The sequence below is a fragment of the Lissotriton vulgaris genome, chromosome 5 (genome assembly GCF_964263255.1).
Source record: "Lissotriton vulgaris chromosome 5, aLisVul1.2, whole genome shotgun sequence".
Taxonomy (NCBI): Eukaryota; Metazoa; Chordata; class Amphibia; order Caudata; family Salamandridae; genus Lissotriton; species Lissotriton vulgaris.
This window is the reverse complement of record NC_141693.1, coordinates 1,319,642,298-1,319,668,405: the sequence shown is the minus strand read 5'-3', so window position 1 is coordinate 1,319,668,405 and position 26,108 is coordinate 1,319,642,298. Positions and strand designations below refer to the sequence as shown.

General features: G+C 44.6%; 1 protein-coding gene and 1 non-coding gene across 3 annotated transcripts in view; both read right to left on the bottom strand.

Annotated features, from left to right (window-relative positions):
• SCUBE3 (signal peptide, CUB domain and EGF like domain containing 3) overlaps positions 1–26,108 on the bottom strand; it is a 1,095,585-nt gene that overhangs the window by 198,837 nt on the left and 870,640 nt on the right. The window lies entirely within an intron of this gene.
• On the bottom strand, positions 2,079–2,184 carry LOC147712534 (U6 spliceosomal RNA). Its single transcript, XR_015296227.1, has one exon. It is a non-coding gene; the product is annotated as a U6 spliceosomal RNA (small nuclear RNA).

Sequence of the window (26,108 nt, the reverse complement as noted above, 5' to 3'; positions counted from 1 at the left end):
AAGGCAATACCAACAGAGGAGCAGATACAGAAGGACCTGTAACCAGTCTTATCAATAGTGTACAATCCAAGCTCCCCATGCTGTATTAAATCAATGCCCACAACTCATCGTGGTCGTTCAATCCATTTGTAGTAGTGTGGTATCTGTCAATGAGCCTGGCCTCTACTCTGTTCAGTTTCATTTCAAGTTCTCCTCTACTTTTAGCAGTAATACCCACTAAAACTGCCCACATCATCTCATCTTTATTGTGCCCTGCCTCACTGTAATGTTGTACCAATGGAGCCCCACTGGTTTTGCACCGAATACGAGACTTGTGCTGGCCAATCCGCATTTTGACCGCTTGTGTTGTCTGTCCTATATAGGCTAAATTACAGGGACATACTACCACATACATGACATTTTTTGTGTTGCAATTAGACAAGGAGCGCATAGTATGTGTCTGACCATTAATCACTATGCTTTTCAAATTTTTCGAATTGGGACACACTGTGCATTTCATACACCGATAGTGGCCAATCAAAGCTGGGAGACCTAGCAGACTTCTGGTATCTTTTCTGATGGGGGGGTTCTCTACTGGCTCTAACTAGGTGTTGTCTTATATTCTTCCCTTTGCGAAATGCAAATGGTGGCTTCGGGATGCTGAGGTGTTCAATTAGTCTCCAGTTTTTCAGGATGATTTGCTTAACCTTGTTGGCTTTCGGGTTAAAAGTCAAAACACCAAGTCATCCGATTTTTTTAATTCTTTTCTTTCGGGGTCAGTAGAGTCTCCAGAGGTGTAAACCATGCTCTTTTAAGAGCAGCTTTCACCAACTTTCTAGGGTAACCTCGGGCGCACAATTTGTCCATCAAGTTATCTGCATTTTTAAAGTAGTCTTGTTTGTTTGAACAACTGCGTCGAATACACAAAAACTGCTCATAGGGCAAGTTTTCTTTCAAGCTCCTCGGGTGGCCGCTGGTAAACTCCAAAAGAGTGTTGCGGTCGGTTGGCTTAATAAATAAATTCATTTCTAGACGACTGTTATTATCAAAGATCCACAAATCTAAAAAGTTGATTTTCTCATTACTACAATTGATAGTAAAACGGGGTACACGCGTTGAGCTACCTATGGAACTGGTCAAGTTCTTCTCTATTTCCCATCCATATCAGGAATATGTCGTCGATCAAAAAACGAACCCACCTCGACAGGCACTGCAGAAATGGGTTCGCCTCACCAAAGACATATCGCCCCTCAAACTGGTAAATAACGAGGTTCGCTATCTCGGGGGCAAAGCAGCACCCCAAAGCTACCCCCTTAAGTTGCAAAAAAAGATCCCCTTTAAAAGAAAAGAAACTGTTCTTTAAACAGATTTTGGCCAACTCAAGGATGAATTTAGTGGGTACCTGGCGAGGCCTGCTTCTCTGCTCCAATACCAATTCCGTCACCATTAAAGCTTCATCTTGGGGTATGCTGGTATAGAGACTTTCGATGTCGAAGGAGACCAGCAACTGCTGGTCTCCATCAAACACCAGGTTCTCTATTTTATGGATAAAATCCATTGTGTCCCTAATATAGGCCTTTGCAGTACTGACAAATGGCTTGAGAAAGGTATCTACGTATTTAGCCAGAGGCTCTAGCATAGATCTACATGCCCCAATGATCGGGCGTCCAGGAGTGTGCATGGGGCACAGCAGCTCAAATAAGCGCAAGGGAAAGAGGAAGAGAGAGACATATCTTTGAAAATATGGTGCTCTCCTGCTCCAACACTATCGCTCAATGCAGCACAGACTCGTGGGGGGCTGCGCTGCGTTGCGTGGAGATTTTGTAAATCTCCTCCTAAGACATTAGCGTGTACGAAGGGCGCAGAAAACTCTGCTGGCCGCAGTGGCCCTACAGAAGGGCCAGGCACTTCACATGCTAAGAATAACGAGCAGCACTTACTGCAACTCAGGGCATACCTTAGTAAATGGGCTTCCAAAGCTCCACAGTGGAGCTTACTTCCAAACATGCGTATTCCTTTCCCAGTAGATCTAAAATTTGATAACCAAATGTGCAACCAATCGTTGTATTATTTGTCACTTTTTTTTAATAAAAGAAAATACAAATAAATAACGCTCACAAATTTGTGTGTCATCCTTGTGCAGGGGCCATGCTAATCTTCTCTGTATCGTTCCAATTTTAGTATATGTGCTGCCGAAGCAAGCACATATTTTTGGTCACTTTAAACAATGAAAACCAACATAATGCAAAAGATGAGCTTTAGTCGATGACTGCATTACGTTTTCTAGCTTTGGCCTTCACAGCTCGCACCATAGGGTGGGCATACGTAAACTGCTGCTAAGGGCCCACCTTCTACTACCGAATTACACTTCGCAAACTTTACACAGTTATTTCACAACAGTATTTTTTCCTTTCCTCTCTTTTTTTCTCCTCTCACACAAGAGAGTACACTTCTGTGTACTCACGCTGCTATCACCAAAGGGAACAATGTCCTGTAGGTTCAGGGCCCCTTCACTAGAGAGATTTACATATTTCAATAGCAGCACTAAAGATAAGCATTGGCAAAGCCAATAGGTCTCGCCTATGAAACCTTTTGGCAATCTTTATTTTTCTAGATGGCTCCTGCAGAAATGCATATATCCACGGCAGACATCTTTCCATTGGTTTTGTTAAAGAATAACAAGATACACCTAAAATGTACGTCACAGATTTACGAAGTTCACATTCATACATTGTTTTTCCTTGCCCAAATAACAGTATGTACACACACGATACACAACACAATTCCAAACTCAGCGGTACACATCTAGTTGACCTTGGAAGTATGAAAGGCAGAGAGGACCTATTGCTTGATTAAAACTTCGGTTTTGATCAGAGGATCACTTCTGTCTAAAGCCCCTTCTTGTTCCATCCCACAGTCCTCCGCATTGCTCCATTTGTTGATGTCCATTTTATCCCGGTTGTAGTTAGTACTCTAATTTTGTAATACAATCTAGACTTGGCTATGGAAACAACACATTGACTTGCTTCAATTAGGGCAGCTGAAGAAACGCTTGACTAGCTTCAGCTTTGGAATCCCATGGCCACAAGACAGGGATCTGGGACTGGATCCGGATCTCAGTATCATTCCATAGGTGGCTGCAAACAAAAGTCAACACCAGTGTTACAAAGTGCTGTTCTCTTAGACTCCAAGCATCATCACTTCTAAACGTGTTTGGCACAAATAATGTTAGCACATTCTAAAGACCCATAGATCTTGGATTCGAGATTGCAACTGCGTGTCTGTGGGATTTCTGACCTTTGGGTCTGCATATGCAGTCGTTCTTCCCTTCTGAATTTCAGGAAGCAGGTTAAAACATTGCTCTTCCCTATCTAATCTCTCTCTAATGTCCTATTGTTTCGATTTTGTCCTTTTAGCTGCAAGAAGCGCAAACAAAAAAGTGCACTCCATAATCAGAAACATAGGAGGGGGTGCGTGTGTGTGTGTGTGTGGGGGGGTATAACTTAAGCCCTGTCATAATGATGGCATTTCATCGACTCGCTCTATCCCTTGGATGGCTCTGCCCTCGTCAGTCCCTCTGTCTGACGGTTCTGTCTACTTGCAGCAGCCGTTTCTAGGGTCATTTGTGACGGCCCAAACATGGATCCACATCGGGATTATGGTACATTTATATACGCCCGGATACCGAACTGTGTCCAGCTTCAGCCAAGGTTTACTCTGTTTTGGAATAAGGACCTTATTCAGAGCTTGGAGGGCAGGATGGTGGCAGAGCACTTTGTGAACCAACCCGCTGGTTCGGCCGCTCTGTCCAGGATCATGTGTACCGTAATGTTTGTAGCAGCGGAGCCAGTGCCGCTGATGAAAAGCTTTGACCAAGGCCAGGGCCCAACTGATAAAGGGCTGGCAAAGTGCCTATGACCACAGGCTGGGAGAAATCTCCAGACCTATCAAGGACATTTGTAGTTTTATTTTTCAAATAAGGATTTACGAAACAAAATTCTTTGCTGTTCCTCCAGGTAAGCTTCACGGCTTTCATTGGAGCCGACGGGGTGGTGGCTCCTCTGAAGGCCAGCAGAGCTCGGCCAGGCAGGCACAGCTCTCTGAACAAAGAGGGCTTTAGTCAGTCGAGGCAGCGGAGTACATTACCTCCTCCTCCGTCTTCCCGTCCCATTCCTAATCAGTGAAGAGCTTGTCAGCTCCCCAGAAACCTAATACCTAGCAGAGTTTTTAGCACTTCCCCAATATGGCGCCACTTATCAGGTGAGAATATAGGGGGAAGTGCGTCACACAACATCCTGAGAATACCAAAGAAAACCAGAAACAAAAACAATCACCAGAAACAAACCCCAGGGAGGGAGGGAAGAGCTCAGGAATGGAACGGGAAGACCAGGACTTGGAGTAATGAAGATTACCGGTGAGTAACCGGGCATTCCTCCCCTGCTCTCGCAGAATGCAGTACAGCCCGACACAAATACGTCCCTTACTTTCTTGCTTCTCTGCTGAGCTCTTCTAGGTGCTTTTACGCTCTATTTGTGCGCAGTCAGTCACGTTATTTCAAATTTAGCATGGTTTTTGGATGCAGACATATGTTTTAAACGTTGGGAGAACTAGGGGGCTGATTCACAGAACTAATTTAAGACAAAATCCTAAACTTACTACTTTTGGTATTCACAGAAGTTAGGATTTTGTCTTAAGACAGACTTAAGACAGACTTAAGACAGAATCCTAACTTAAGTCCGTCTTAAGTCTGTCTTAAGACTAAATCCTAACTTCTGTGAATACCAAAAGTAGTAAGTTTAGGATTTTGTCTTAAGTTAGTTCTGTGAATCGGGCCCATGGTTCCTAAATCAATGGCAAGCAAGGATATTATATACACACTTTTGACCAGCAGAGGGCAGACTCACACCTGGAAGCACTTAAAATAAACTGCCTGCTATTTCTACCTAGAAAACAACAAACACTGGCAAAGCCAAGAGGTCTCACCTTTTTGAACTAAAGTTTTTGTCAGTGTTGTTTGCCAGTACTTTCCAGCATCCGCATGAATTAAAATCAAAAGCACTTAAATAGGTAAAACAATAAAAGAAACCCAGAGTGTGCGATAGCGCTTTTGATGTAGCAGTGCTCCCTGCAGTAAATCGCAGCTGCCTGGCCCTCCGAAAAAAGCGCACTGAAAGTATTTAAATAAATGCCCATATGAGGCGGGGAAGCAACAGAGGAGCGGTGGAGGTGAAGGCAATACAGATAAAACTGGGAGGGGTGAGGGCAGGGGGGAGGGGCAAAGCAGCACATGAGGGAGAAAGGAATACAGGGCTTTGGGGAGAAGCAGACAAGAGAGAGCGGCGTGAAGGAGAGAGCAGTGCAGATTGTTGGGGAGAAGCACACATGGGAGAGAAAAACACAGAGCACATGCGGAATGGCGGCAGGCATTGTGGAAGGGAAGCAGCATACGAAGGAGAGCACTAGAAAACACATGCGCTCCAAGGGAGTGCTGCAAGAAAAAGAAACAGGTATTGGCAAAGCCAATCAGTCTCACCTTTAAGAGCTATTGACTTTGGCAAGGTTTGGTAGCTGTGCTGTACAGCACGCAGATGCTTTGCAGAACTGTTGACTATGTGGTTATTTGGACGAAACATTAATACATCTGTTGTGTGTGTGCCCAGCTGTAAAGGAACTAAGGAAGTCCTCTTTAAAATACATTTTTAACAAGCTACATATTTGCACATACAGACAAGCTGTGATCAGATGGATGGAGGGCTCATCAATCATTCTGTCTTGACGAGGTGTAAAATATCTTGCCCAAATCAGGAAGCTACTCCGACAAGCAGGTCAAGCAAATATGAACACTGGTTGAAAAAAAGAAAACCGTGATTGAAGGCCGTTCGGACATTTAAGGTTATAAAGTACTAGGCACTTAGAAGCCATTTTAACCGGTTGGTTGGTTTAAATTGGAAGTTTTTAAAAATCTATCAGCGCTAGCAGCAAATCCCCAGTAAATTGCGGTTTGTGATAATGTCATCTTTTTATGTTAGTGGAATACAAAAAGACATTTTTGGACTTTAGTTAAACCACCTTGTATTTAAATATTTTATCATGTACCAATGATGCTTTTATGTGATACCACAGTTTTATCGTGAAACTTGTTTTATGCAATTTTGTAATGATTTTAAATAATCACGCAATAAACTACTACTACTACTACTACAGATGCTTTGCAGTGTGGCTAAAACATGTTTTTTAAAGCGCTATGAGGCAGCCAAGGCTGGTGCGCTTTTTTATTTACAAGTGCATGAGTGCTGCATGCATTATAGTCCTTTTTTAGTTTTGGGCCACACTGCTATACAGCATGGCTACAAATCATAGCCAAAGTTGGCAATCCAAATGTTGTACAGCATGAACAAAAGGCAATGGTAGAGTCAATAGACTCAACGGTAAGACTTATTGACTTTGCTAATGCTTTTTAATTCTCAGCACAACACCACTGCGATTCTGAGCGAATCAGTTAATCTCCTCTTACATGAAAAACAAAAAGAATCACATTTGGCAAATAATCTCATCAAATAAAGAAATCTATTGCACCAATGTCTTAGTGAAAATACATTTGAAGCAGATAACATCTGTTGTCATAATAAAAACAGATAACATCAGTTGCCACAAAAAAAATCCATTTCATAGTAGAAAAGGGCTTCTTTGAAGTGAGTGTGGCATAGTAAAACAAAGCTACAAATGGCAAGAGATTTAACAAGGATTACAGAGAAGAAGAAAAAATAAAAGTAGTACCTCAATCACAGCGCAATCAGTGGAAGGACAGCAATCAAGCTTATCCATGTGCCAGCCAAAAGAAGAGGAAGTGAAACCAGCCTGCAATGGCCAATTAGAAGGCAGCAAATAATAGTGACAACGAAGCCAACAAATGTTAAGCAATAGGTGGGCTGTAAGCCCCGTATTGTATACAATATCTCTTGCAAGAAAGAGCACATTCAGCGCATGCGCAACCGCAGGCGAGGCCAAAATTAGTTCCCCAAATGTAAGCAGTAGAAGGATAAAAGCCATCCAAATAAAAAGGATGACAAAGAGCCTATGCTTCATGGCAGGTACAAACAGAAGCAGGGAAAGGCAAGTCATCGACTAAGAAGCAAGCAAATTAGCATGACAATAAAGTCAATTAAAGGTAAGCAGTGGGCTTCAAATCCTCAACATTTTTGATGATCCCACAATATACGTGTTTTGCAACCAGACAGTTTGTGCAGACAGAAAAACATTATTTTTTTTAATTTAAGTTCGACATGCTTGAAAACATTCAAGCATGATACACATGGTTTTGATGAATTCACTTTAAGAGCACAGTTGTATAAATACATTCATATCTGAATAGTGCATTATAAGGGGTTGGTGTTTTTAGGACAGTTTATATTTATAGAAGTTTGAACTTTGAAAATCAAGGACTTTTGAGACTAGCATTTGGGTAAAATTAATTTTCGAATACATCCCCATATTTACAAATCCAGACATGAAACACGATGTCACAAGTCCCTCGGTTGTATCTATATTTGAGTAAAGCGAAAACTAGTAATGCTGTTTTCCTATTCATGTCCGTTTTGCAGTTTCCACGTGTGGATATGCACAGACAGACAACTGCCTAAGAAGTAATTGTTAAAAAGTACTAAATAAATTCCCTCATAGCATATCAATACTTTTCATTAGAACATTGTTCATATAGAATGTCAAACTTTTATATACGAATGATTCAATCAACAAGAGAGTAAGGGTTGGAATAAACACTCCCATGCCCCTCCTCAGATTATTATTACACAACAACAAGAGAGTGTTACTACTAAACATCCAACTCAGTAGGCAAACAAAGAAATTATGAAATTATTGAAGCACTACTGAACTTTACAGAAAAGAAGGTCGTTTACCAGTAGGAAAGAAGGGGGGTGCACGTGCTCATAGAACTAGCTAAAAAAGAACCCTCAGGCCCCAGTGAAACACTGGTAACCAGTTGTCTTCATTGGGTTCCCATTATTAGCCAGAGAAGGTGAAAGTGAATTTAAAAAGAGTATGGACTACTCCTCAAAATTAGTTTAATAAGAGGGTAGCTCTAACTCTATTAAAAACTGTGTTTGAAAACGTGACAGTTTGCTGGACTAATACAAGGTTGTGCTATTTAGAACCAATTAGTCCCTTAGAATTGTGACAAAGGAAAAAGCTAAAGAATATGGTCAACATGTTTCTGCTTTACGAGCATTACTCCGCTCAGCATTCGTCAGGACCAGGTATAAAAATAGTACCGCTCACTGATCCAAGCACACTAAAGTGCTCGGACCCAGTGGTGGTAATGAGGACCAATACGACCTGTAATTGTCGAACTCCTTTAGGAAATTCTTCCTCAGTTAGAACGAACTCCTTATTGTAGGAGAGATGATGGTGATCTGTGTGGGACGGATAAGAAACATCCTCGTTAAGACCCCTTCAAAAGAGTATATACACAGATGAACTATGAACATGTGCATACGTCTATATCAAACATAATATATATATATATATAGACACCTTTACTGTGGTTATTATCTATACACCTTTCCTTAAAGATTGTTTGAAAAGGGCTTGCTAGTCACATGTGTATTCATCAAATTAGCAAAAGAAACCACATTTTTCCTTAACTGTGGAAATAGAGTTTAAATCAGGAGTGAGTAGTTGCAAGAAAACAGTGCTCGATTCACATTACAAAACGGTAAAAACTAGGAGTCTTAACCCCTAAAGACACTTCAATAAGAGGCATATGGGGCGCTGCACACCACAAAGGAGAGGGGGTCCAAACAGCACTTACTAATTGGCATCAAGGGGAGAGCCCCATGGGCGTGGCGGCTGGAGGAATTCTTCACGTTTGGTTATCTAACGTGAAAAAAAGGAATTTCACTAAAGGGTATGTCTGCACTTAGAATCCAACAATTAGCTTTGTATTCCGAGACTTACTTGTCTCCAAACGGCTCCCCGTAATCCACCTACACGCGGCCACATCCGCCGCCCGTAACAACAAACGCGCAATGGAGATCGCGTTTGAAATAAACAGAAAACGGGGGCGTGCGTCTGACGCGAAGCGTGTGCTCACGTGGTTTCAGGTAAAAGCGTCTTGTTCTTAAAGGCGCCTGTTTGTTTTTTTGTCGATGCACGCCACCGGCAAACGCGATCTCCATTGCGCGTTTGTTGTTACGGGCGGCGGATGTGGCCGCGTGTAGGTGGATTACGGGGAGCCGTTTGGAGACAAGTAAGTCTCGGAATACAAAGCTAATTGTTGGATTCTAAGTGCAGACATACCCTTTAGTGAAATTCCTTTTTTTCACGTTAGATAACCAAACGTGGTGTGCAGCGCCCCATATGCCTCTTATTGAAGTGTCTTTAGGGGTTAAGACTCCTAGTTTTTACCGTTTTGTAATGTGAATCGAGCACTGTTTTCTTGCAACTACTCACTCCTGATTTAAACTCTATTTCCACAGTTAAGGAAAAATGTGGTTTCTTTTGCTAATTTGATGAATACACATGTGACTAGCAAGCCCTTTTCAAACAATCTTTAAGGAAAGGTGTATAGATAATAACCACAGTAAAGGTGTCTATATATATATATATATTATGTTTGATATAGACGTATGCACATGTTCATAGTTCATCTGTGTATATACTCTTTTGAAGGGGTCTTAACTAGGATGTTTCTTATCCGTCCCACACAGATCACCATCATCTCTCCTACAATAAGGAGTTCGTTCTAACTGAGGAAGAATTTCCTAAAGGAGTTCGACAATTACAGGTCGTATTGGTCCTCATTACCACCACTGGGTCCGAGCACTTTAGTGTGCTTGGATCAGTGAGCGGTACTATTTTTATACCGGGTCCTGACGAATGCTGAGCGGAGTAATGCTCGTAAAGCAGAAACATGTTGACCATATTCTTTAGCTTTTTCCTTTGTCACAATTCTAAGGGACTAATTGGTTCTAAATAGCACAACCTTGTATTAGTCCAGCAAACTGTCACGTTTTCAAACACAGTTTTTAATAGAGTTAGAGCTACCCTCTTATTAAACTAATTTTGAGGAGTAGTCCATACTCTTTTTAAATTCACTTTCACCTTCTCTGGCTAATAATGGGAACCCAATGAAGACAACTGGTTACCAGTGTTTCACTGGGGCCTGAGGGTTCTTTTTTAGCTAGTTCTATGAGCACGTGCACCCCCCTTCTTTCCTACTGGTAAACGACCTTCTTTTCTGTAAAGTTCAGTAGTGCTTCAATAATTTCATAATTTCTTTGTTTGCCTACTGAGTTGGATGTTTAGTAGTAACACTCTCTTGTTGTTGTGTAAAAACTTTTATATACAACAGTGACACATAAGATCACATTTTTCCATTGTTTTTATTATATCAAAACTTTCTTTTATCATTTCTATTCTTTTATTTCTTTTTTTCTATTCATAAGAACCAGTTATACAAAATTCATATACCTTTTACATGATCATTAGAACCATTCCTATTGACCAAATATTATTCAAAAAAAGTTACAGAGAAAAACATAACAGAACAAAACACAACACCCCTGGATTAACTTCAATAAATACAACCCTACTGCAACCACTCAGACTCATACATTCTCACACAGACTACAAACACCTAGAATCTGTACACGGTAGAGGTTTATGTGCGACAAAAGACCCCCTGACAAAAAAATAGGTCTAAACTTCAAAGCACGAGGCTCAGCACAGGGTCGACGCGCGTTTCGGTGTAGTAAAGATGATAAGACCACCTCCCTCAGGACCTTTCCAGATAACCACATCAAACTCTCGGCTACCAGGGGACAAGAAATATAAGACAATTTTGGTTGGGTCGTAAGTTAGAAAATATAGTTATCCTCTTAGGATCCACAAATGGAATCCATCCGGATCCTCAGTTGGAGAAAACTCTGCAGTCCTTTAGGAACAAGACATGGGGTCTAGTTACAACAATGGCCATTTACAGGCGGGTTGGATGCTTATGGTTGGTTGGACACAGTGAACTGTGGCATAAGGTATGAATAGAAAACCCAATCTCATCGGTCGAGTCAGAGGTCACTGGGGACGTCTGGTGGTAAACCTCAGTTGACCAAGGGAATATAAAATCAAACAGCGGATGTATAGTCAAACAACGAAGTGTGGACCAGTAAAAAGAGCCTGGTAAATATTCAGTCTCAGTTCACCAGAATCAGCAATGTTGCAATATCCCTGCCCAATAAATGGCGTCCACAGCGTTGGGCACCGATCCTGCAAGCCAAACAAGTAACTGGCTATAAAGTTCTCAGACAGTTTTCTGCCCCACGGGCTCCTCCAAGTAACCTCGTTGACGCCAAATAATTGGCAGTGCTGTCTCGTGTCTTAAGAGAATTTAGGAAGATAATAATCGCACTTCCAGCAAGATCACCCAGAATAGTCCAACCTTGATAAGCTGGCCCCCTGGTGTCTACAAATCTCCCGCCAAACCAGTCTCGCCCAGTCAGCTATTCGATATGTGACTGAGCATCAAATCTTAAACAACTTAATAGCACATTATTCAAGTAATCAACACTGAGTGAATCAAACTTTTCATATGTGGGTCAGTCTTTGCAAATATCGATGCTCAAGACAATGTTTCAGAATGTAACAACAAAACATGTTCACGTTGCAGTTCTCCTGAACAGGCATACATTCATTCAAATGTTTCAGAAGTAGAAAGGTTAACAACACCACACGAGCCAATATGTTTGGAGTTTGCCACCAAACTATAACGTTCTCACCAAAATGAGAGTAAGGTTATTTATTTTTTTAATATATTTTTATTGCCATTTCAAAATAGGTATAAAGCGGCAGTTCAATTATCATACTAGTGGGTGATTGCGATGGCGGACGGACTTCAGTCTGTCCGCCATCGTCACGGAAATTGAGACCGCAAGGCCATATGGCGGCGGACCCACACATGCAATTATAATGCAACCGCCACTGCGGCGGTCGCATAGTGCATGTTTACCATTGCAGCAGGTGCTGCTGGCCATATGTGCCCCCCAAGTTCCAAATTCCATTGCCCTGCACAAGGAGGGCCCGCAGCGGGTCCCCAAAGAAATCCCGGCCAGCCTTTGAATGGCGGTAGAACCACCATTCAAAAGCTGGCGGGGATGCAGCACCCAAATCTGGCAGATTGTGCCTGCCAGGCACCGCCACAATTTTTGGATGGGGGTTGGGTCCGATAGGCAATCGTAACGATGGCCTGTGCCGGACCCAGGCTTTCCGTCTGCCCACACTCCACCCGCCATCCTTATTTGGGGGGCAGAGAATGGCCGCACAATGGCGGTGAACCCGCCACCGGCAGCCCGCCGGTGGCCGGTTAACCACTATCATAATCAGGCCCTGGGTACACAGTAAATATACAATTACTTTTGCAGCTTTCTGTCGTTTGACAATACAGTGAATTCCATTATTGCATGTTTAGAGGCCATTTTTCTTATATTTTTAACACTGCCAGCATATGGGAGCACACTGCAGCAAAGTAAAAAAAGTTGGTTCCCACTGCAAATCACTCCCAAGAGTGAATATTCGTGTACTTGTGTAAACACCATGCCATTTAGTCCACACGTTTCCTTTCTCTTACTATGGGATTGTCAAACATTATGGAGTAAACAAGGGGAGCCTGTTGTCATACACTGAAGAAAGGTTCTTTGTAATGCCTTATATCTGGGCTGGGCAATATGGGTAGTCAAACATGAATATTAAAACTTGTATGCAACCACTTACTTCGTTAAAGGTCTCTCCCTGTTTGCCAACCTGTGTGTTTGTCCTCCTCACAACAAACACTGAAGCCGGTTCACATCGGCTATTTCAGAGTGCTAGGAGGCACAGCAATGAGCATCCTAATGACATCACTGTGCACCTAGTGAGGGTGGCTGGGAATTGTAGTGATTGACAGTTGTGTGGTCTATGTACCACAAAAGGAGATCCAGTAGGTATGGTGATAATCAGTATGGGATTATACCCGTGGAGCGTAGTCAAAATTGATCTCGCCCCAATCTAGCTACATTCAGAGTCTTCAGAAAAACGGCTATGCGGCATACGATGATGTTACTATGCACCTGCGAAATGAAAAAAAAAACACCTCCAAACCAACGGATCTGCGCACAAAGTCCAAAGCAAGAGAAATTTACCAAAAATTTGAAATATTTAAATATTATTTATTGAGTAGCTTACATTAATAAAAATATTAAAATCATGATTTAACCATACTCTTCCATGAAGACGTAAAGGCTTGTCTCACCCCCGACCAAATAAAACACTTAACTCATTCAAACTCATTCAAATTTCACTCATACTATTCATATATATATTACCACAATCCAAATTAAACCCACATGAAGTCAGCCGTAGTAAGACACAGAACCCTAGACGATTATCGGATCATTATGATAACAATTTCATTTTAGTTAAGTACATATACTAGTCATTTCTAACTCACATTTTTCTTACTCAATATTTTATACATCCAAAGAAGTCACAATACATGAGCTAGAATATTTCTTGGTGTCAGAATGGCTGAAGCACTGGTGTTGACGCCGCGCATTTCTGTGAACTTGAATGCCTTAATGGACAAAGTCAGACAGATGCTCGTACTGGGATTCCTAGGAAAGATCCAAGCTATAAACTGAATTGGTACCTCCTTTTATTCTTTATGGAAAGGGGTCCTTGCACATGACGACGACAGAAAGGACCCTGAAAGTTCCAAAGCTTGAAAATACTGACAAACACAAATCAGACTTCTAACGGAGATCCTCCTCATTTGTATAGGAGGGCTGTGAGAAAATGGCCCAGTAAACGCTCCTGCCGAAAAATAAGCTAGCTCAGGATATCCGTTTTCTGGGATATAAAGTCTATAGTCACTATATACCTGGCAAGGGCGCCTGGGGCTTCAAGTTATTAGTATTCATGCAGTCGTTTTCACTGTGTGAAGCATATTGTATGCCAAGGAATTAGCACTTTGTGGCCAAGGTATATCATCCTTCAATCCAAGTTATGTGTTTTTTAGATGGGACACCCAGAGTTGCTCCCTGTATCTGAACCATGTTACAGTATGGTCTTGGTGTCAGCTTTTCTAATACTACTGACAAGATTGATTGATTGATTGATTTTTAAATTTATAAAGCGCAGCGAATGCCCGGAAGCGTCTTGGCGCTGAGGACTGAGGGTCGAGATCAGAACGAATGCAGGAAGGAGTTAGAGGTCTGCTCGGAATAGTCAGGTCTTTAGTAATTTCCTGAATAAAGTGAGATTTGGACTGTTTTTAATTGAAAAAGATAAGAGATTCCAGAGTTTAGCAGATCTTAGCAGGAAACTTCTACCTCCCCAACGTGCCTGCTTGAACCTGGGGACTTGAAGCAGTTTCAGTTGCACAGATCTAAGGTTCCTGGAGGGCAGATAGTACTTTATCCTAGTAGTCAGGTAAGAGGGACCACTTCCTTGAAGTGCCTTGAACGTGATGCAAAGTGACATTAAAATGATTCTTTTCTGGACCGGCAACCAGTGGAGCGCTGCTAGCCGCTGGGACACTGATTAGTGCTTAGGAATGTTCAAGATCAGTCTGGCAGCTGCATTCTGTAGACGTTGGAGCTTACTCAGATACTGTGATTGGATCCCTAGATACAGTGCATTACCATAGTCTAGCCTGGAAATGTTGAGGGCAGTTACCACGGTTTTCAGGGCATCAAGGGGATTAAAAGATCGAATCTTCCTAATCAATTTTAATATGGCCCAGAAGCTGGCCGTGAGGCAGTTGATCTGGCTGTCAAAGGTTAGCCGACAGTCGAACATCACCCCTAGGTTTTTGACCTTGGATACTGGTGAGGGGCATTCGCCCAGCTCAGTGGGCCACTATTTTGGAGACCAGCTTAATGGATTGGCACCCAGGAGTAGAACTTCTGTTTTGCTACCGTTTAGTTTTAAGCAGTAGGCTTGCATCCAGTTGTTGACGTGGGACATACAGATGTTAAAGCGTTCAGCCACCTCATCTTCATTGTTGGTAAATGACACTACCACTTGTGTGTCATCTGCATAGCTGATTACTGAAAACCCGAATTGTCTGATCAGTGCGGCCAATGGGGCTACGTAGACATTAAGGAGTGTAGGGGCTCAAAGATGAGCCCTGCGGCACTCCACAATGCAGATCAAAAGTTTGTGAGCTTGTTCCGTCTAATTCGACTCTGAAGGCTCTGTCAGAGAGATATGATGACAGTAGAGTTGTGGCGGATTTGTGGACACCCAGCTCAGACATTCTCCTAATTAGTAGTTTATGGTTGATGTGTCAAAGGCCGCCGATAGATCTAATAATATGAAGGCGTCCTTCCCTCCACTGTCCAAGGATTTCCTGAGCTCTTCGCTTGCAGTGATTAAGGAAGATTCAGTCCCGGGGCCTCCTCTGAATCCATTTTGTGAATGATCTACGGGAGGGAGGATCAGTTGTAGGCCTGCCTGGAGTTGAGTTGAGAGAGAATTAGTTCTGGGTACCGCACACTCCTGGTTCAGTGTGGTTCAGTGCGGTTCCACTAGGATGACTTGGGCCCAGTTGTGCCTGCACTTTCTACAGCAAGACAGACAGGTGACCCTATGTCAGCCGCCCTAATAGTGGTGGAAGTTGCGGTGGTAGAGAGAAATGGGAGGCAGTAGCACTGCTGGACAATTCAGTCTGAAGTGATGGCCTGCCTCCCTTGGAGGAAATATCTGAGCCCGCCTCCGACAGGGTGGCGGTCTACTAACAAGGAAACACCAAAGTGGCTTTGTAGCTCTGGCTGCTGGAGTGGTAGGGGCCTGGACTGCACATTGTCCCTGTGTCCTGAGGATTGTCTCTGAGAACTGTGGCCTTAGTCACGGCTGTGAAAGGGCCGAAAACCCTGCTGGGCTGGTAGAGGAGTCTGGGCTTGGCGAAATGGGAAACCTCTAATGCAGCCATAAGAGGGTAAAATTGCTGGTGGAATTGTCTTGCGGGCAGAAAGGCATCAGGAACATGCTTTGGCTATGGTTTCCTTGGACTGTTCCAAGGCCAACTCCACTTTCTCACCACAAAGGTGAGAGTCGTTAAATGTCATGTCCATTAAGAACGCCTGGATGTCCTTTGAGAAGCCCATAGCCGTCACAAAGGCATGCTACTGAAGAGCCACGCTAGTACCCATGCTCAACTTAAGCAGTCAGACGTGTCCAAGCCAGACGAATAAGAACTTTCGCAGCATTACAACAGTTTTGCATAGGCTGGATAGGGAACATTTGAAGGTTGTTCGGAACAGCTGGCAGAACTTGTGCCAAACAGCATGAGAGTAGCAGGCTAGAAAGCAGCTGGCATTCACTGGTCTCAGGTCAAGGCTCATTGAGCAGAAGGAAAATGCTACTTACCAGTATGCATCTGTTCTTGGCATGTACCCATGGTACTCATCTTAAAGTTCTTGACCCTAGAGGGGACGAGACAACATTGTAGATGGCTCTGATGAAGGGACGGGGTGCAGACGAGGCCCTACCCTATGTAGTGCGACATGCTGCGGGGATCTGGCAGCGCTTTGTTTCCTTTCACAGGGAGTTGCCGGTGTGGATCTCAGCCCCGGTGACACTCATGGAAGAAACATGTCCTTTCGGGAATGGAAAAACGGTAGATGCAAGACTCTGGCGGACCTTTACCCGAACGATTCTTTCGTGTCTTTTGAACGGGCTACGCAAGCCTTTGACCTAAACAGGGGACAGTACTTGAACTATAAGGGACTCCAGGAGATGGCAAGGGCGACCTGGCCCCAGTTCCCAGATGCTCCCCACGTTGACCCACACCCTCAACATCCTTCTATCCTGCGGCGGGGGGAAAAAGCTGATCACGTTACTGTACTCGGCCATGCAATGGGACTCTGCCTCACCGGTAGCGCCGTCCTGGGCGATCTGGGAGGCGGACCTGGGGATTGCTCTAGACCCGGGCCAGCGTAAACGCATTGGGCTCCTGACTTGGAAAGTGTTGTGCAATGCGCGGTTCAAACTGATCCACTTTAATTTTGTACATCGCACTTACATGACCCCAGTCTCCCTGAACCGTATCTCTGCCGATAGGCGGGCCAGCTGCCCTAGGTGTGGGGCGGAACGCACCGGCTTCTTGCACCTGGCATAGATGAAAATGCCTTTTTAAGGCATCTCCACCTTGTTCATAGTAGTAGCTCTACAGTTATATGCCATCTGAATAGGGGAAACCTTTTTTAACATAGTTAGGATCTAGCCAATTTTACTTTGGAATAAGATTTGGACATCTGAGAGCCCCACACTTAATCGTGATATCAATTGGGATTGCCCGAAATCCCTTTATGCCCTAAAAATTTGTTGGTTGAAGTATATTAAAAATCATACCAGGGACTTGGGGCATCCAGAGTATTTTGAAGAGCCTGATTCCATGGGGCCTATTAGTAGAAGGGAATTGAAGGTAGGATGCGTGTCACTGTTTGAAGAACTAAGGGTGACCACAGAACTACTGAAGCCTAGTGTACTTTCAAATCAAATGACGTTAGTCGCGTTTTACATCCAACCCTACCTAGAATATGTCCACAATGAAAGACACAGGTTTGTTGTAACTCGATTCAGAATGGACATATTTCATTTACTTACTAGTTTCCCTAATATGAATGATTGGTCCCCGTCACCAGTGGTGGCTGGTGAAATTTGAAAGAGGTGAGGCGTAACAGTTTGGGATGCGTGCCCTATGGCGAGTGAGCGTAGGGAGCAAAGCTGATCGTCATAGGAGGCACATGGAGCTTAAGCCTCAGGTAGCTCCTACTCTGCCCTTCAAAGATCCTAACAGCACCTGGGCAGCATCCTTGGAGACCCCTGCGCACCCTGTGAGCATGTCTGTACCCCAGTGTGTTCTGATACCCCAAACTTGTTTTATTTTACACTAACAGGTCTCACCCCATACTTCTTGTCTTTTCGGCCCCAAGTTTGCTCACTCCACTCCCCTCAGGATAGTTACAATACCTTTTTTTATGCACTTCATTCAACCGTTGCATAAGATATCCTATAACAGGCATCGTCCGGTAACCTCTGAGCTTCTCCGATGTAGTAAAAACCTCATGTAAAACCCGAAAAGCACACTTCAAAGACAACTCCGATAGCACCGCTTTCCTCCTTATCTATAAGGGATTGTAATTGAATTTTCAAAGCAGAAGAGCCGGCGAGGCGAGCCGCTGCCTAACGCCTAAGAAGCGATGACCATGCGCCGCCAGCACAGCCCCATGTTACTAACATGATGTTAGAGAATTATAAAACATAAAAAACTTACCTTGGCTTCCCGCGCTGACTCCCGACTCGAGTCCTGTCCCGAGACTGCAGACTCCCGCCATCCTGGATTTTGAATGCCTCGTCAGAGTCGTCACTGAAGGCTGCAGGCAGCCTCCCTCCCCTCCATGGCAGCCGGCGCTGATTGGTTCGGCCGGCTGCCCTAACAGCGTCATTTCTCCTAGTCTGCATCCTGCAGAACAGAGAGTGGGAGGTGGCTTGGGGGAGCGGCTTGCCCACTGTTGCTAATACTGTCTGTTTGGACAGCCTCTCAGGCTGTCCAAACAGTCCGTATTAACAACATTGGGCAAGCCTCTCCCCCAAGCCACTCCCCCCTGCCCTGAGGCTCGAAGAACAAGGAAGTTCTATTCTGCTGACTGCTTTCTCGCCGTGCGAGAAGGGCAGGCAGAAACAAATGGTAGTTATAAATAAATAACTACCATTTGTTTTTGCCTTCTTCTCGCATGGCGAGAAAGCAGGGGGGCGGCGCCCAAACGCCCCCATGCAGTAACCGCCACTGCCCGTCACTGGTAAACTGTTCCTGCTGCGATAATGAGTCAGCGCAAAGTAAGATACATAGTGTAATCTTTTGTACTTTTTACATGCCCCATAGGAGGCGCCTGCTCAAGTCAAATTGGGTGCTGCAAGGGAGCAGCATCTGCATTGTCTGAAAGAGTCTTCCGGCTTCTAATTGGGTAGAAGCTCCTGTGTCTGGCTCCGCTGTGTTGTTTAGCCAGAGTTAGGAGACGGAGGGAAGTAGGGAAGTGGGGGACTTGCCGGCATACAAAAAGTGTGCATGCTCATGTAAAAGAGGAGAGCAGGTAAGTTCTGTGCTTAGGATCTTCTTATTTTGTATTAGAGTAGGTTTATCTCTGTGTCAGAGGGTGGACATAATTGTCTGTGGAACTGTGTGCGTTAGTGTAGCTATGTCTGTTTATATGCGCTCGTGCTTTTAAATGTTTGCAGCTTGAAAACGTAGGTTAAAATATTAGACACAGGCCTGGTGAGAGGTGTATCTATGCCTGTTTATACACATGCGTGCCTTTAAATATTTTCCAGTTTCAAAACATAGGATAAAATATTGGGCACGTAGCCTAATGAGGAGTGCAGCTAAAGCCACTGCTGAGATTAAACTTTTTGGGACTAGTTAAATTTCCAAATAATATTGCACTATTTAGGTAAAAATACTGTATGATGTGAGCAGAGAAATCTCTTGCAGCAACGGAAGAAAATCAACAAAGGCCCCTTCTGTTTGGTTTACCATCGTAAGCTGTTCATTCCTGAACCCACATATCTTCTTCGTGCACCTCTTTTACAGCGCATATCGGGCTGAAGGTGTGAGAACTGCTTGTGGGCTGAGAGTTAAAATGATGGCCCATTGTCCAGCACTTTAGCACTACCATAGTCTGTGGGGGTGCTAAAGTGCTGGGCAATTGGCGCCCTGCGGTGTCTCTGAATGGGCAGCTTGACAGGAGGCCGAATTGCACGACAAACCTGCAAAGCGTGTTTTCCTGCAAGTTGGACAAGAGGAAGTGTGCCCCTACCCTTGGCCTTTCCACACCATCCCTAAGAGGCCATGGGAGGGGGAAACGCTCCCATGGGCCCAATTGTAAAGAGACACCTTTCTTTCAATTGGATCCGCAGGGGTGCATGAGGACCAGTGGGGTGTTGCAATTGTGCGATCCCCATGCTGGTATGCTGAGTGGGAGACCCTGGCCAGTTGCCCGCACAGCCCATGCCTAGCACCGGCCCTGCGAATCATATCATTGTTGCATGATGTTAAAGTAACACTTGGGCTCAGGGAGGCCATGTCTGGGTCACTACATAAATGTCATGCCCAACTTTTACGCCGCACCACTTTCAAATGTCAACAGCCGCCATTGCCACTTAAAGCCCCTTTGTGGCTGCTCTTACTGAAGCATGCCATTCTATGTTAATACAAGTAATATTTGAAGTGAAGCCTTCCTTTTGTGGAGTCGATGCCCTCATGGTGATTCTGCAGTAACATAGCGAGTAGAAAAAAGAAAAAAACGCCATTCTTTTCTGGAGCAGATCCCCCTCGTCCTTTAACATAAGTATAAGCAAACGCAGCACATCCCGAGGAAACAGCACAAAGAAGAACCCAGCTCCAAAATTGACAGTACTTGTGCCTCCCCAGCTGGGAACATGGCTCACCACAGGAGAATCATTGGCAAATGTCTTTTAGCCATGCTGCACAGCAGTGTGGCTAAAAGTACTATGGCGCAGCCAGTGCTCGCAACAACGTTATAGTACTTTTTTTCATGCAAGATGAGGTGGACAGCAGGGGCAAGCAAGGATGGGGATGAAGGTGGGGATACAGGCAAGTAACAGTGACGAGTAGGGGTTGGGGAATGTGGGGCAGCAGCATGGAGAAGGAGTGGTTGGGAGAGGGAGAAGCAACAAGGAGAAGGGGTGGGTGGGGAAGAAAAAGTACCTCAATAACAGTGCAAGCAGCAGACATACACTAATCAAATGAAGCATTCTGTGCTTGGTCCATGCGCCACAGACAAAGTGACATCCGGAATACACTTGATAGTAAGGGAGCAACAAAGTAGAATGACAATTAAGCCAACAAATGGTATCAATGGTTGGGTTCCAAGCCCTTTTTTGTAAACACTACCCCTCACAGCAACAGCGCATGCACTGTCAGCAGGTGAGATCGAAAAATAGAGAGGAAAGTCACTGAATTAGGAGTAGAAGTGAGATACACAAGAAAGCCATCCAATCAATCATGGGGAAGGTGCTGCTAATAAGTGGACCCTGTGAATTGTACTGTTCACATTAGGTCACTGACAAATCAAACCTAGAGCTGTCCGTGGCCGAGATCAAATACAAATGTGTTTTTAAAACCGCATTTGCCAGCAACTCTTCTGTGCATCAGCTCCTTTCTATCAGCGTCGTGCAAATAAAAGCTGTCCCCTCACAGACTCTTTTGCACAACTCATATTCACAGTGAGCAGGGATGCTTGAGGGATATCTCACAGGCCGCTCAAGCCATATCAGTGCAGGCTTTCTCAATAGGCTATCTGCAGAGAACGAATCCTTAAATCGGAGTGATCAGGTCAACATTAGATATGACACCCAGCTGTTTTGGGGTGCAATGCAATGGCTCTTTGAGTTAAGAAGGAGACATTTTAGTTCAATTAAAGTTTAAAAATATCCGTTGAGACTGGCATGCAGAATTGCTAATCATGCAGTTGGTGCCTGGTCACGATCCTGGTGACCAGGCTAATTAAAGTGATAGCCCCCTTGATACATGGAGACCAATCCGGGTTTATGTCTGGCTGATCTACCCGCATCAACTTACGCTTGCGGAGGTGCGTGGTAGGACAACGCCCCATGGCTATCCCTCACGGAGAAAGCACCTGATGCTATTTATTGGCCCCAATGAATGGGGGCCTTGAACCCGAAACTGGTGTGAATGGTAATGTTGCCCAGGGAGAGACGGAGATTTGCTTTTATCAAGAGGATCTAGGAAGAAATGCTTCTCGAGTTGGCTGCCGTGTAGTGTCTGTGCTGTATACTGCACTGTTATTGGAGATTGTACGTTGTGGTCACTGTAATATGATCTGTCCTGGGAGGATTTCAACCCATACTTTACTGTTCGACTGCATCTGATGTCATGAACAGTACACTGCACACTTGCAACGCTGCAAAGATGCAATATTTTGCAATTATTACTTTAGCTGCTCCGAGATGCTATTTATCGTTGTTTATGAAACTCCATATAAACATATATTTTTTTTACAAAGAATGCAGTTGGTGCGAGAGGCATAGAAGTCTTTTTGGCTCTTTAGATGCGGTGGAACCAGTCTGCCTGTAGACACTGGGGTTGCACGTATGCTGCTTTGTCTCTAGATGGCGCCAAAGCACTATAAATACTTGAACTGTAAACGTTATCACGGTTGATATGTCTTTTATCAATATCTTATTCCGTGAACAACACTTCTTGTTTGACCTAAATGAGCTACAAGTTCGTTGCTTGTCTTTCAATGACCAGCTTGATGAAATATTTGCCAGCCATAGCCAAGGGGGTGCCAACTGTCCCCGAACATGCTGATGGATCAAAGATTCCTATGTGATTATTTTGAACCCCTCTCTGACAATTGTGATGTTGAGAACGTGCCAGGAAAGCTTTGAGGGGTAACTGAATTTGTCTTAGCTTTAAGCAGACTGGTGTGTGTCCAGAGGGCTCTGTGCATCTGTCACAACGGTGATTTCTGGTTGTGGAGGCTGGAGGAGCACGGGTATGGTCAAGCTGTTTTGATCCATTTATTTGATCAACTGCCTTTTAAACCCCGAGTGCCCTCCGTCCCCGGGAGTTCCTTCTGAAGCACCCCCAATCTCAAATTGCACAAGGGAATCATGAAAAAGTGTGAGAACGCATGCTGACCCTCGGTACTACTGCTTAGTGTTCCAAGGACAAAAGGACGCAACATGTGCTGCTAGTCCATAAGAAGAAAAAGTTCTGTACCTGTAACTACAATTCTCTAGCACATTATCTTTCTTAGAAAGACATACATCAATTTCCCCTTCGTTAGGCTGGGAACCTATGTATTTAAAGTCAAGTGCATAAATACGCTTAAATAACATGAAAAGAATCCACAGATTGCATGTACTCTGCCCAGCTTATTAGGAGAGCTGAAGAGAGTGACGTAGAAGCACAAGTTACTACTTGTGTAACGATATATCTGTAAGAGACATTAGTTAGTGATAGATTCCTTACCTTAGAATATCCCCAGGCGTCAGACTGGATCCGGAATTTTTTTGCGTAGCAGTACCCTTACGCGTCGGTAGGCGTCGTCTGCGGCTTCGCGTCCGTCGTCGGCGTCGTGATGACATCTTCGGAGTACTTAGACGCCGCCTCCACGTGCTGACGTCAGTTCTTAGCCACAGCTTTTCCGCACCAGAAGCGCTGAGCCGTGTTAAAAACCAACGCTGGTGCCATTGAAACTAGGGCCCTGAAAGGGGATGACCTTAACCCTAGATATCGGTTCGCAGAACGGGGAGGATTGGTGGGTCGGTAAGGAATCTATCACTAACTAATGTCTCTTACAGATATATCGTTACACAAGTGGTAACTTGTGCATCTGAAAGAGACACGTTAGTGATAGATTCCTTACCTTAGAATAGATACCCTAGCAATACCAACCCCGGTAGTGGGTCTGCGAACCAATAATCACACCAGAAAGTCCTGGAGTACGGAACGGCCAAAGAAGCCATCCCTCCGGACTTGACTGTCCAGGCAATAGTGTCTTGCAAACGTGTGCAGCGAGGCCCACGTAGCTGCCTGGCAAATGTCCTGCAAGAGCACTCCCCGGCCCAGGGCAGTAGTTGTCGCCGTGGCTCGGGTGGAATGAGCCCGCAATCCAACAGGGGGCTCCTTTCTAGCCAAGGAGTAGCATGCATGGATACACAAGATGATCCACCGGGAGATGGTCCTCTTATGTACCGCCTTCCCCTTCTTAGCGCCCACGTAGCCAACAAAGAGTTGGTCATCCACCCGGAACTGGCGTGTGCGGTCCAAGTAGAATGAGAGCGCACGTTTTGGGTCCAGACGGTGGAGCCGCTCTTCCTCTTTAGAGGGGTGCGGTGGCGGAAAGAAGGCTGGCAAAGTGATGGACTGCCCGATGTGGAAGGCTGTGACAACCTTGGGCAGGAAAGATGGCTTAGTACGCAACACAACCTTGTCCGGATGGACAGAAAGGAAAGGAGGAGTACAAGAGAGGGCCTGGAGCTCACTCACTCTCCTGGCAGAGGTGATGGCAACCAGGAAATCAGTCTTCAGTGTAAGAAGGAGGAGAGGACAGTTGTGAAGTGGCTCAAAGGGAGCGCACATCAGAAATGTAAGTACAAGGTTCTAGTCCCACTGAGGCATCACAAACGGAACAGGTGGAAATGTGTGTGTGATGCCTCTTAGGAATTGATTTACAAAAGGGGACTTGAACAAAGATGGTTGATCAGGCAGCCTTAAGAAGGCTGAAAGGGCAGAAAGATAGCCCTTGATAGTGCCCAGAGCAGAGCCCTGCTGGGCAAGAGAAAGAAGGAAGAGAAGAACCTCAGAAAGAGGGGCAGAGAGAGGATCCACAGCCTTTGCTGTGCACCATACCACAAATCTGTTCCACCTGCAGGCGTATACCGACTTTGTGGAGGGACGCCTGGCTGCCAGAATGATGTTACAGACTTCAGGAGGCAAGTCAAATGGCCTCAACTGTCGCCGCTCAATCTCCAAGCATGGAGGTGGAGACTGGACAGGTTCGGGTGGAGGACCGTCCCCTGCTGCTGCGACAGAAGGTCCTCCTGAAGAGGCAGACGAACCGGGGGATCGACTGACATACTGAGTAGCTCTGGACACCAGTACCTTCGTGCCCAGTCCCAGGGGTGTGGAATTTTTAAAATAGTCTAGTTGTCCAGGGGACTAAAGGAAATAGAAATCTACTTGTCCTGTAAAGAGATCAACTTGTCCTAGCTGTTGCCTAAATGGATCTGCTGGTCTACGGGTTTTAAACCTATTGGCTCCTTTATTCTCACACACACCATAGGTTTGCATATCCCCATACATGACACAAAGTTGTGAGTTCCTTCTCTCAACTCTTAGAGTATAGCATAAATTCCCTTCACCCTATATTTCTTCAACTTTCCATGCTTAGTGTGTTGTGGTGGGAGAGCAGGGGGTGCTCTACCACCACAGCCTACGTGTTCCCTTTCATATATTTTCTCACAATGCAGTCTTCCATTATGTTTCACTATTTCCTCAATTTCTTTCATTGCCATTTTCTCATCACAGGTCCAAGCTTACCTTATAGTATCCACTCTGTTGCCAGCAACACTATTCCCTTTTGCTTCCAATCTTTCACCACAGGCTGACTCCAGAAGTCTTGCTATATCAGCCACCCACCTTCAGCTACATACCTCTTTTTCATCAAATTTCTAACCATATGCAGGCTGTTCTGTCTGCACAGCTACTATTCTACCATACTCTACATGTTTCCTTTTCCTCTACTCTTTTAACAAAATCTCCATTCCACTTCACCTAATCCCTGTCATTGCAGACTCCATTTCATTTCCACATCCTACCAGAGGCCCGTTCCCATTCATTCTCCAGCACACTGGCTTGAAATCCCCGTTTGCTTTGTGGGAACTGCTCCTTCTCACTTTACACCTACTCACAGACCTTAGGCTTCTTAGAACTCCATATTCAATATGTGAATTGAGCTGTGCTTGCTAGTGGTAAAACTTCTTCACTAAATGAAAATGCAGTCAGAGGGGAAAACCTGTGCACCCAATCATCTATTATTGCACTGGAAAGACAGACAAAACGAATTTATTTAATAGTCAGTTGAAGTGGCAAAAGCCACTATGATAATGCAAAATAAATAATTGTTCTGTTTTTTGGCACTAGCATACGTGGGAACTAAGGGGGCTGTGCTTTGTTGTCTGGGACTTGATAAACATATACCAGACTGTCCTTAATTGTTTTCCGACAACAGTGTTGAGAAAAGTGGTCCATGTTAGTTGCTGATGCAGTTCAAACACAAAGGTGGATGAAGCTGTAGGTGCAGTATTTTCTTTTCCTAACAAAATAAAGGTCCTGTTTGTAATGTAGGTGGTGCCCCCAATGAAAACTCTGCAGCCACAGTGCTAATTAACACTTTTATTTCAGTAATTATAGTCCCTAAAGAGCGCCGAGCCTAAGATGCTCGTACCGACTCTTTCGCGCCAATGGAGCGCGATGCACGAGCAGCCCCAACATGGCCGCCGGCACGTCACGTCGCTGCGTGACGTGC